Raw genomic sequence first — 12,004 nt, 5'->3', positions numbered from 1 at the left:
AAACCACACCCAGTCTTTTTAATTATAGGTGGAAAGGTGTTTGTAGTCGGACAGAAAAAGCAGGGCGGAGAAATGAGATGATAGGTGACCCAAAATATTGGCATGATAATGATACTGACAGTTAAAAACGAGGCGGTTAAAAACAAAGACAAAACAAGGACATCATAATTATGTCAAACCTGAAGATTGATGATGAAAGTAGCAATCTACCCAGCTTTGTTTCATAGAGCTTGGTGAGAGTGTGGTTTTCCTATGATTCTTTTCCATACAACCTTCCCACAATCTTCTGGGAATGGTGCAGGATAGCTGTTTGTTTTTATGTCATTCTTAGCACATTTAAGGAACTTGACAAAAAAAAAAAAATCTTGATACGCTACATGGCCAGAAGTATGTGGACACGCCTTCAAATGAGTGGATTCTGCTATTTCAGCCACACCCTTTGCTGACAGGTGTATAAAATCGAGCACACAGCAATGCAATCTCCATTGACATTGGCTGTAGAATGGCCTGTACTGAAGAGCTCAGTGACTTTCAACATGGCACTGTCACCTTTCCAACTAGTCAGTTTGTCAAATATCTGCCCTGCTAGAGCTGCCCAGGTCAACTGTAAGTGCTGTTATTGTGAAGTGGAAAAGTCTTGGAGCAACAACCGCTCAGCCACAAAGTGGTAGGCCACACAAGTTTACAGAACGGGACCGCAGAGTGCTGAAGCGTGTAGCCTGTAAAAATCGTCTGTCCTCGATTGCAACACTCACTACTGCCTTTGGAAGCAACATCAACATAAGAACTGTTTGTCGGGAGCTTCATGAAATTCGTTTTCTATGGCCGAGCAGCCACACACAAGCCTAAGATCACCGTGCGCAATGCCAAGCGTCGGCTGGAGTGGTGTGAAACTCGCCACCATTGGACTCTGGAGCAGTGGAAACGTGTTCTCTGGGGTAATGAATCACACTTCACTATCTGGCAGTCTGACGGACAAATCTGGGTTTGGCGGATGCCAGGAGAACGCTACCTGCCCCAATGCATAGTGCCAACTGTAAAGTTTGGTGGAGGAGGAATAATGGTCTAGGGCTGTTTTTCATGGTTCAGGCTCCTTAGTTCCAGTGAAAGTAAATCTTAATTCTAAGCGTACAATGACTTTCTAGACGATTCTGTGCTTCCAACTTTGTGGCAACAGTTTGGGGAAGGCCCTTTCCTGTTTCAGCATGACAATGCCCCTGTGCACAAAGCGAGGTCCATACAGAAATGGTTTGTTGAGATTGGTGTGCAAGAACTTGACTGGCCTGCACAGAGCCCTGACCTCAACCCCACCGAACACCTTTGGGATGAATAGGAATGCTGGCTGCGAGCCAGTCCTAACCGCCCAACATCATGCCCAACTTCAGTAATGCTCTTGTGGCTGAATGGAAGCAAGTCCCCGCAGCAATGTTCCAACATCTCGTGGAAAGCCTTCCCAGAAGAGTGGGGGCTGTTATAGGAGCAAAGGGGGACCGGCTCCATATTAATGCCCATGATTTTGGAATGAGATGTTTGACGAACAGGTGTCCATATACTTTTGGTCATGTGTATTTTCAAGCAGCTTTAAGTCAAAACAGTAACTAGGCCACTCAAGAACATTCACTGTCTCCTTGGTAAGCAGCTGCAGTGTATATTTGGCCTTGTGTTTTTGGTTATTGTCCTGCTGAAAGGTTAATTTGTCTCCCAGTGTCTGGTTGAAAGCAGACTGCTCCAGGTTTTCCTCTAGGATTTTGTCTGTGGTTAACTCCATTCTGTTTTTTTTGTATCCTGAAAACTCCCTAGTCTTTGCTGATGCCAAGTATACCCATAACATGATGCAGCCACGACCATGCTTAAAAATCTGGAGAGTAGTACTAAGTGATATGTTGCGTTGGATTTGCCCCAAACATAACACTTTCTATTCAGTACAAAAAGTTAATTCCTTTGGCACATTTCTGCAGCATTACATGTTTAGTGCCTTGTTGCAAACGGGATGCATGTTTTTGGAGTATTTTTTTATTCTGTACAGGCATCCTTTTAATTTAGGTTAGTATTGTGGAGTAACTCAAATGTTTTTGATCCGTCCTCAGTTTTCTCCAATCACAGCCGTTAAACTCTGTTACTGTTTTAAAATCACCTTTTGCCTCAAATCCCTGAGTGGTTTCCTTCCACTGCTGGCAAATCAGTAAGGAAGGACGACTGTATCTTTGCAGTAACTGGGTGTATTGATACACAATCTAAAGTCTAATTAATAACTTTGAATATCCCTTTGAGCATGATAGTGTCTGCCTATTTTTTTTACCCATCTACCAATAGGTGCCCTTCTTTGCACAGCATTGGAAAAGTCCCCTGGTCTTTGTGGTTGAATCTGTGCTTGAAATACATTACTGAACTGAGGGACCTTGCAGATAATTGTGTGGGGTACAGATATGGGGTAGTCATTAAAAAACAAGGGTGAGTCCATGCAACTTATATGATTTCTTAAGCACTATTTCACTCCTGAACCTATTTAGGCTAGCCATAACAAAGGTGGTAACCAAGACATTTTAGTAGTTTATTTTGTATTCATTTGTTTAAAAAAAATGAATTTTCTTTTCACTTTGACATGAGGTATTTTGTGTGGATCAGTGACAACATTTTTAAATTGTATCCATTTAAATCTCACTTTGATTCAACAAAATGTGAAAAGTTCAAGGGGGGTGAATACTTATGATATGCACTGTATATGCAGAAACTAACTTTGATATTCACAAGGATAAGAAGGTACCAATAGCCCAAGCCCGTCTCAGTTAATCCCTACCATTGTGTCACTGAGTCATCATAATGCTTTAGCAAATGTACATTATACCAGGGGCATTGGTAGACACAATGTAAGTAACCTATTTTATGTCCCTCTAATTGCCTTAAATGCCTCTGGTGATCCTACAGCTATTGTATGCAGCAATCATGTGTCTATGAACCAGATTTATGCTGTCAGCACTGAGGCGGTGTGCCCTAGTAGGAAGTCCAACTAACATAAATAACATATATATACTAGAATATATACTTCTGCTAAGCTTCCCAGTAAAGCCCGGGTTATCTCCCGGGTGGCGCAGTGGTCTAGGGCACTGCATCGCAGTGCTAGCTGCGCCACCAGAGTCTCTGGGTTCGCGCCCAGGCTGGGCTGGGTTCGCGCCCAGGCTCTGTCGCAGCCGGCCGCAACCGGGAGGTCCGTGGGGCGACGCACAATTGGCATAGCGTCGTCCGGGTTAGGGAGGGTTTGGCCGGTAGGGATATCCTTGTCTCAGTATGTAAAATGTAATAAAATGTATGCACTCTACTGTAAGTCGCTCTGGATAAGAGCGTCTGCTAAATGACTAAAATGTAAAAAATGTAAATGTAAAGCAATGAAAACAAGCAAGCATCCCAGAAAAGTGCTCAAAATAGCCCTCGTTAACATATGTAATAGCCCTCGTTAACATATGTAGCTTAAGAAACAAGGTCCATGAAATGAATAACTTGCTCGTAACAGATGACATTCAACAGAATTGCCCTGATAAGCTCCTTACTTTTTTCAATCTTTATTAACAACATGCTTGTTACGGATACAAGTGTTCTGTGTGTATCCTGTGTGTATTTCTTTTCTCTCCTTCTCCCCTACTCACAGGTGACAATAATCATTCCCCAATCAGTCATCAATCAGTCGCTAATCGGAAGACACCTGCTCCTTTTCCCTTACCCAATCACAGTCCCTTTCCCTTGGTTTAAAACCCCTGTCAGTTGTTGTCTCCCCAGCTCAATCTCTTTGTAACATGCCTTCTGTCTGTAGATCGCTTGTGTGTTTTGCAGCTACATGTCACTTTGTCCCCACCTGTGAGTATTGTTTTGGTTATGGTGTTTGAGTGTTTGTTTAATGGTGGGAAAAGGGGGTAACCAGACAAGTCGCCCTTGGGCTACACTACCCGTAGTTAAACATTATTAAAAACACTAGTTAGAACTGGGCGGACCACCCCCTGTATTTTTGGTTAGTTAGCTGTTTGTGAAGTAGGCTAGTCTAGCTTAGGGGTGTTTTTGAATTATTATTCTTTCATTCCTTGGGTCCCGCTCAGCCCCTTTTCCTGCTCCCCCCCCATTTACCGTGTGTTTATAAATAAACATTTAGTGTTTGACGGTAATTAAGTTGTCTGTGTTATTTGTTCTCACTGTTACGTTTTCACTACTATAATTTGCATGAGTTGTGTTACGGGTCCCATTACCATCCCCCCTAGACTGTCGGGCCAAAGGGATTCGTAACAATGCTACAGGCTTTGAGTAAAGCCAGTGTGTCTATGTATGCGGATAACTCAACATTATACACATCAGCTACTACAGCAACTGAAATGACTGCAACACTTAACGAAGAGTTGCAGTTAGTTTCAGAATGGGTGGCAAGGAATAAGTTAGTCCTAAATATTTCTAAAACTAAAAGCATTGTATTTGGGACAAATCATTCACTAAACACTAAATCTTGTAAAAGGTGAGGTGCCTAAACTGCTTGGAGTAACCATGGATTGTAAACTGTCATGTTCAAAACATATTGCTGTAACAGTAGCTAAGATGGGGAGAAGTCTGTCCATAATAAATCGCTTCTCTACCTTGTTAACAGCACTATCAACAAAGCAGGTCCTACAGGCCCTAGTTTTGTTGCACCTGGACTACTGGTCAGTCGTGTGGTCAGGTGCCACAAAAAGGGACTTAAGAAAATTGCAATTGGCTCAGAACAGGGCAACACGGCTGGCCCTTGGATGTACACAGAGAGCAAACGTTAATAATATGCATCATCAATCTCTCCTGGCTCAAAGTAGAGGAGAGGTTGACTTCATCACTACTTGTATTTGTGAGAGGTATTGACATGTTGAAAGCGCCGAGCTGTCTGTTTAAATGACTAGCACACAGCTCAGACACCCATGCATACTCCACAAGACATGCCCCCAGAGGTCTCTTCAAAGTCCCCAAGGCCAGAACAGACTATTGGAGGTGATCAGTACTACATAGAGCCATGACTACATGGAACTCTATTCCACATCAGGTAAATGGTGCAAGCAGTAGAATCAGATATATATATATATTAAATACACCTCTGGAAAAGCAGGGACTGTGAAGTAACACAAACATAGGCACAGCCACATGCATACACACACATGATAACATGTACACATGAATTTTGTGTTGCAGATATGTGGTGGTGGAGTATGGGCCTGAGGGCACACACTGAGTGTTGTGAATTCTGTAATGAATGTATTGTAATGTTTTTAAAATTGTATAACTGCCTTAATTTTGTCGGACCCCAGGAAGAGTAGCTGCTGCCATATAAATACCAGATTTTGATTTGATATACAGAATATTTGGAGTATAGGCCTATACTATCAATTTAAGGAGGACTTGGAGTTTGGTATCAGCCAGGCAATGTTCTCTTGAGATGAGAAGAGCGTGATTACTCACCAAAGAAGCAGTGAAGGAGAGAGAGAAATTATTTACATTTCTCAGTGGTGAGGTGGATAGAGTTATGGGTGAGACGCCCTGGCCTTAGGCAATTTGCAACCTGAGAGCAAACATCAAACCTTGTTCCAACAGAAATACAGAAATAGCTTTAAAACTCTTTAAAAAATGAAATGACTTGAGGTGTAAAACTAGTAGGTTGATTTAATAGAAATGTAAAGAGCAGCTGATGTTTCAGCAATTTTGTGAATCCATGATCAACAACTTCCTCATAAAAAATCTATATATTTTTATATAATTTTTTTTTAACCTTTATTTAACTAGTGTATGAATTGACAACTGCCAATCATGTCAAAGAGTAAAGAGTTTACCCAGTTAGCACATAACCTTCTGAGAATCATATGTGTCTTAGAACGTGGTGAGAGCGTATGTATGTGAAACATCACAGCACAGCTGAAAAATGGATGGCACATGAAAATCATAAGAGGGCAGTTTACAGAGATACTGTAGGTGGGATGGACTGAGAGTAGCTGAGGGGTGGGTTTAAAAGCTAATGTTCTATAATAGTTGTGATTGAAAACAATGTACTATATATCTAGATGTAATGGATATCAAATTCATGAATTCTTGTTGTGTAATAAAAAAAACAATTTACATGCAACAACAAAAGAAAAAGCTGTAAAAACAAAGTTTATTTTGGTCCTCCGAAGAGGTGGATGGGCCCCCAAAGAATAAATAAATAAACGTTCTTCTGTGGGAATTTCAGTACTTCAGCATAACGTTTTCTGCAGGTTTCCTCATGGTTCTATGAAAAGTTATGTTCTCAGAACAATAAGAAATAAAAACCACAAAAACCACAAGAAAAATATTAGTAACGTTCTATGGAAAGATGAGACTCTCACGATGGTGTTTTCCGTTTTGCTCTAGGACCCCCACAAGCCCGGTACCATCGATGTGCGAACCGTTTGGGCTACAAACTAATATGACCCCACTATGGAAAGGGGACACTCCCACAATGGTGTTCTACATTTTGCTCTACGACCCCCATGAGTGTCACGGGACTTATCTGAAGGTAACCTGGTATCGGCTTTAAAAAATTCTGGAAGTAAGGAAGTAGAATTGTGCCGCCCGCCCAAAAAAGGGGTTAAATATCTGTCCCAAAAAATACATATATAGTTCTTGAGCTTTTTTATATCATAGTTATAGGACAGACACTTCAAAACCTTGTTCTTTATGATACATTTTTTTACTTTTTGTTTTGCCATTTATGAATGTGTTATTTAATGCATGTCTATGGGTTATAGTAGTAAAGGACAAATTCTATATTTTATCAAATAATTGTTAAATCTTTTTTTGTGTACCTAAAGAGGTCCAAAATCTCAAAATCAAATAGCTAAATGATCTATGGTATGACAAAGAATACAATGAATGTTCCTTAGAGGCCTCGGTACAGTTTGGACTTGAATCTGCTTGAAAATATATGTCAAGACTTGAAAATGTCTGTCTAGCAATGATCAACAACCAACATGACAGAGCTTGAAGCATATTGCACAATACAGGTTTGCAAATCTCTAGAGACCCAGCTAGCACATAACGTTCAGAGAACCATATGTTTATTAGAACTTAGTGAGAGAGTGGTTGTCCTAAGGTTATTTTGCATACAACCTGCCCACAATATTCTGGGAATGGAGCAGGATACCCAGCTAGCACATAACGTTCTGAGAGCCATATGTTTCTTAGGTTGGAATTTCAGTACTTCAGCATAACATTTTCTAAAGGCTTCCTCATGGTTCTATTTAAGGTCATGTTCTCAAATTGTTCAGAGAACGTTAAGAATCAACATTTCTCAAAAATTAACCCTTCAAACAGCACTGTCAATCAATCAACAATATAATAATACTTTAAGTAAAATATTTCTTTAATTTACAATCTGTAGACACTATGCGATTAAACAGGTTCAGAATTTACGGTGCATTCGGAAAGTATTCAGACCCGTTGACTTTTTTCACATGTTACTTTACAGCCTTATTCTAAAATTGATTAAATATATAAAAATCCGAATCAATCTACACACAATAACCCATAATGACAAGGAGAAAAAAGGTTTTTAGAATTCTTTGCAAATGTATTAAAAATAAATAAAATAAATATCTAATTTACATAAGTATTCAGACCCTTTGCTATAAGGCTTGAAATTGAGCTCAGGTGCATCGTGTTTATATTGATCATCCTTGAGATGTTTATACAACTTGATTGGAGTCCACTTGTGGTAAATTCAATTGATGGACATGATTTGGAAAGGCACACACCTGTCTATATAAGGTCCCACAGTTGACAGCGAATGTCAGAGGCCCATTAGCAGCAACCATCACTCCTGTGTTCCAATGGCACATTGTGTTAGCTAATTCAAGTTTATCATTTTAAAAGGCTAATTGATCATTAGAAAACTATTTTACAATTATGTTAGCACACCTTAAAACTGCTGTTCTGATTAAAGAAGCAATAAAACTGGCCTTCTTTAGACTAGTTGAGTATCTGTGGCATCAGCATTTGTGGGTTTGATTACAGGCTCAAAATGGCCAGAAACAAAGACATTTCTTCTGAAACTCCTCAGTCTGTTCTTGTTCTGAGAAATTAAGGCTATTCCTTGCGAGAAATTGCCAAGAAATTGAAGATCTCATACAATGCTGTATACTACTCCCTTCACAGAACAGCACAAACTGTCTCTAACCAGAATAGAAATAGGAGAGGGAGGCCCGGTGCACAACTGAGCAAGAAGACAAGTACATTAGAGTGTCTAGTTTGAGACGTCGAGACTGGTGTTTTGCAGGTACTATTTAATGAAGCTGCCAATTGAGAACTTGTGAGGTGTCTGTTTCTCAAACTGGAGTGATGGTTGCAGGAGTGATGGTTGCTGATAATGGGCCTCTGTACGCCTATGTACAGTTGAAGTCGGAGGTTTACATACACCTTCGCCAAATACATTTAAACTCCGTTTTTCACAATTCCTGACATTTAATCCTAGTAAAAATTCCCTGTCTTAGGTCAGTTAGGATCACCACTTTATTTTAAGAATGGGAAATGTCAGAATAATAGTAGAGAGAATGATTTATTTCAGCTTTTATTTCTTTCATCACATTCCCAGTGGGTCAGAAATTTACATACACTCTATTAGTATTTGGTAGCATTGCCTTTAAATTGTTTAACTGGGTCAAACGTTTCGGGTAGCCTTCCACAAGCTTCCCACAATAAGTTCGGTGAATTTTGGCCCATCCCTCCTGACAGAGCTGATCTAACAGTCAGGTTTGTAGGCCTCCTTGCTCACACACGCTTTTTCAGTTCTGCCCACACATTTTCTATGGGAGTGAGGTCAGGGCTTTGTGATGGCCACTCCAATACCTTGACTTTGTTGTCCTTAGGCCATTTTGCCACAACTTTGGAAGTATGCTTGGGGTCGTTGTCCATTTGGAAGACCCATTTGTGACCAAGCTTTAACTTCCTGACTGATGTCTTGAGATGTTGCTTCAATATATCCACATAATGTTCCTGCCTCATGATGCCATCTATTTTGTGAAGTCCCTCCTGCAGCAAAGCACCCCACAACATGATGCTGCCACCCTCGTGCTTCACGGTTGGGATGATGTTCTTCAGCTTGCAAGCCTCCCCCTTTTTCCTCCAAACATAACGATGGTCATTATGACCAAACAGTTCTATTTTTGTTTCATCAGACCAGAGGACATTTCTCCAAAAAGTACGATGTTTGTCCCTGTGTGCAGTTGCAAACCGTAGTCTGGCTTTTTTATGGCGGTTTTGGAGCAGTGGCTTCTTCCTTGCTGAGTGGCCTTTCAGGTTATGTTGATATAGGACTCGTTTTACTGTGGATATAGATACTTTTGTACCCGTTTCCTCCAGCATCTTCACAAGGTCCTTTGCTGTTGTTCTGGGATTGATTTGCACTTTTCGCACCAAAGTACGTTCATCTCTAGGAGACTGAACGCGTCTCCTTCCTGAGCAGTATGACGGCTGCGTGGTCCCATGGTGTTTATACTTGCGTACTATTGTTTGTACGGATTAACGTGGTACCTTCAGGCGTTTGGAAACTGCTCCCAAGGATGAACCAGACTTGTGGAGGTCTACCATTTCTTTTCTGAGGTCTTGGCTGATTTCTTTTGATTTTCTCATGATATCAAGCAAAGAGGCACTGAGTTTGAAGGTAGGCCTTGAAATACATCCACAGGTACACCTCCAATTGACTCAAATGATGTCAATTAGCCTATCAGAAGCTTCTAAAGCCATGACATAATTTTCTGGAATTTTCCAAGCTGTTTAAAGGCACAGTCAATTTAATTTATGTAAACTTCTGACCCACGTGAATTGTGATACAGCAAATTATAACTGAAATAATATGTCTGTAAACAATTGTTGGAAAAATTACTTGTCAGGCACAAAGTAGATGTCCTAACCGACTTGCCAAAACTATAGTTTGTTAACAAGAAGTTTGTGGAGTAGTTGAAAAACGAGTTTTAATGACTCCAATCTAAGTGTATGTCAACTTCCGACTTCAACTGTAGATATTCCATAAAAAATCTGCTGTTTCCAGCTACAATAGTCATTGACAACATTAACAATGACTATCTACACTGTATTTCTGATAAATTTGATGTTATTTTAATGGACAAAAATGTGCTTTTCTTAAAAAACAAGGAGATTTCTAAGTGACCCCAAACTATTGAACGGTAGTGTACATGTAACAACAAAATAAAAATATTTTATGGAAGTGGTTTTGTCCCCCCCCCCCCCCCCCCCCCCCCAAAAAAAGGGGTTAAATTACATTTACATTTAAGTCATTTAGCAGACGCTCTTATCCAGAGCGACTTACAAGTACATACACTCATACTTTTTTTTGTTTTGTTTTTTGTACTGGCCCCCCGTGGGAATCGAACCCACAACCCTGGCGTTGCAAGCGCCATGCTCTACCAACTGAGCCACACGGGGCCTATGCGTGTCATATCTCCTAGATATAGGACAGACACTTCAAAACCTTATTGGTTCTGATAAATTTTTTGACTGTCTGTTTTGCCATTAATTAATATGTTATTCAATGCATTTCTATGGGCTGTAGTAGTAAAGGCCAAATTCAATATTTTATCAAATCATTTAAAATATACTTTTTATACCTACAGCGTTCCTAAAGTTCAAAATCAAATAGCTAAATGATCTATGGTATGACCAAGAACACAGAATGTTCCTGAATGGGTTAGTTATACAGTTTTGACTTGAATCTGCTTGAAAATACATGTCAAGACTTGAAAATGTCTGTCTAGCAATGATCAACAACCAACATGACAGAGCTTGAATAATTTTGAAAGAGATAATGGGCAAATATTGCACAATACAGGTTTGCAAAGCTTTAGAGACCCAGCTAGCACATAACGTTCTGAGAACCATATGTTTCTTAGAGCTTGGTGAGAGCGTGGTTGTCCTATGGTTATTTTACATACACAATGTTCTGGGAATGGTGCAGGATACCCAGCTAGCACATAATGTTCTGAGAACCATGTTTCTTAGGTTGGAATTTCAGTACTTCAGCATAACGTTTCCTACAAGTTTCCTCATGGTTCTAGTTAAAATAATTTCTGAAATTGTTCAGAGAACATTAAGAAACAACGTTCCTCTTTAGGTTTCCTCATGGTTCTATACTGAACAAAAATATAAACGCAACATGTAAAGTGTTAGTCCCATGTTCCATTTGCTGAAATAAAGATCCCAGAAATGTGACATTCTCACAAAAAGCTTATTTCTCTCAAAACTTGTGCACAAATTTGTTTACATCCCTGTTAGTGAGCATTTCTCATTTGCCAAGATAATCCATCCACCTCACAGGTCTGGCATATCAAGAAAATGATTAAACAGCATGATCATTACACAGGTGCACCTTGTGCTGGGGACAATGAAAGGCCACTCTAAAGTGTGCAGTTTTGTCACACAATACAATGATATAGACTTCTCAAGTTTTGAGCGAGCGTGCAATTAGCATGCAGACTGCAGAAATGTCCACCAGAGCTGTTGCCAGAGAAAGTAATGTTCATTTCTCTATCACAAGCCGTCTCCAATGTCGTTTTAGAGAATTTAGCAGTACGTCCAACCGGCCTCACAACCACAGGGCACGTGTAACCACGCCAGCCCAGGACCTCAACATCTGGCTTCTTCACCTGCGGGATCGTCTGATACCAGCTACCCGGACAGCTGATGAAACTGAGGAGTATTTCTGTCTGTCATAAAGCCCTTTTGTTGGGAAAAACAAATTCTGATTACCTGGGCCTGGCTCCTCAGTCGGTGGGCCTGGTTCCCAAGTGGGTGGGCCTATGCCCTCCCAGGCCAACCCATGGCTGCGCCCCTGCCTAGTCATGTGAAATCCATAGATTAGGGCCTAATTCATTTATTTCAATTGACTGATTTCCTTATGTGAACTGTAACTAAATCGTCGAAATTCAGCATAACGTTTTCTACAGGTTTCATCATGGTGCTATTTAAGGTCATGTTCTCATTG

Source organism: Salvelinus namaycush, chromosome 15 (assembly GCF_016432855.1).
Source record: "Salvelinus namaycush isolate Seneca chromosome 15, SaNama_1.0, whole genome shotgun sequence".
NCBI lineage: Eukaryota > Metazoa > Chordata > Actinopteri > Salmoniformes > Salmonidae > Salvelinus > Salvelinus namaycush.
Note: the sequence above shows the minus strand (reverse complement) of the source record.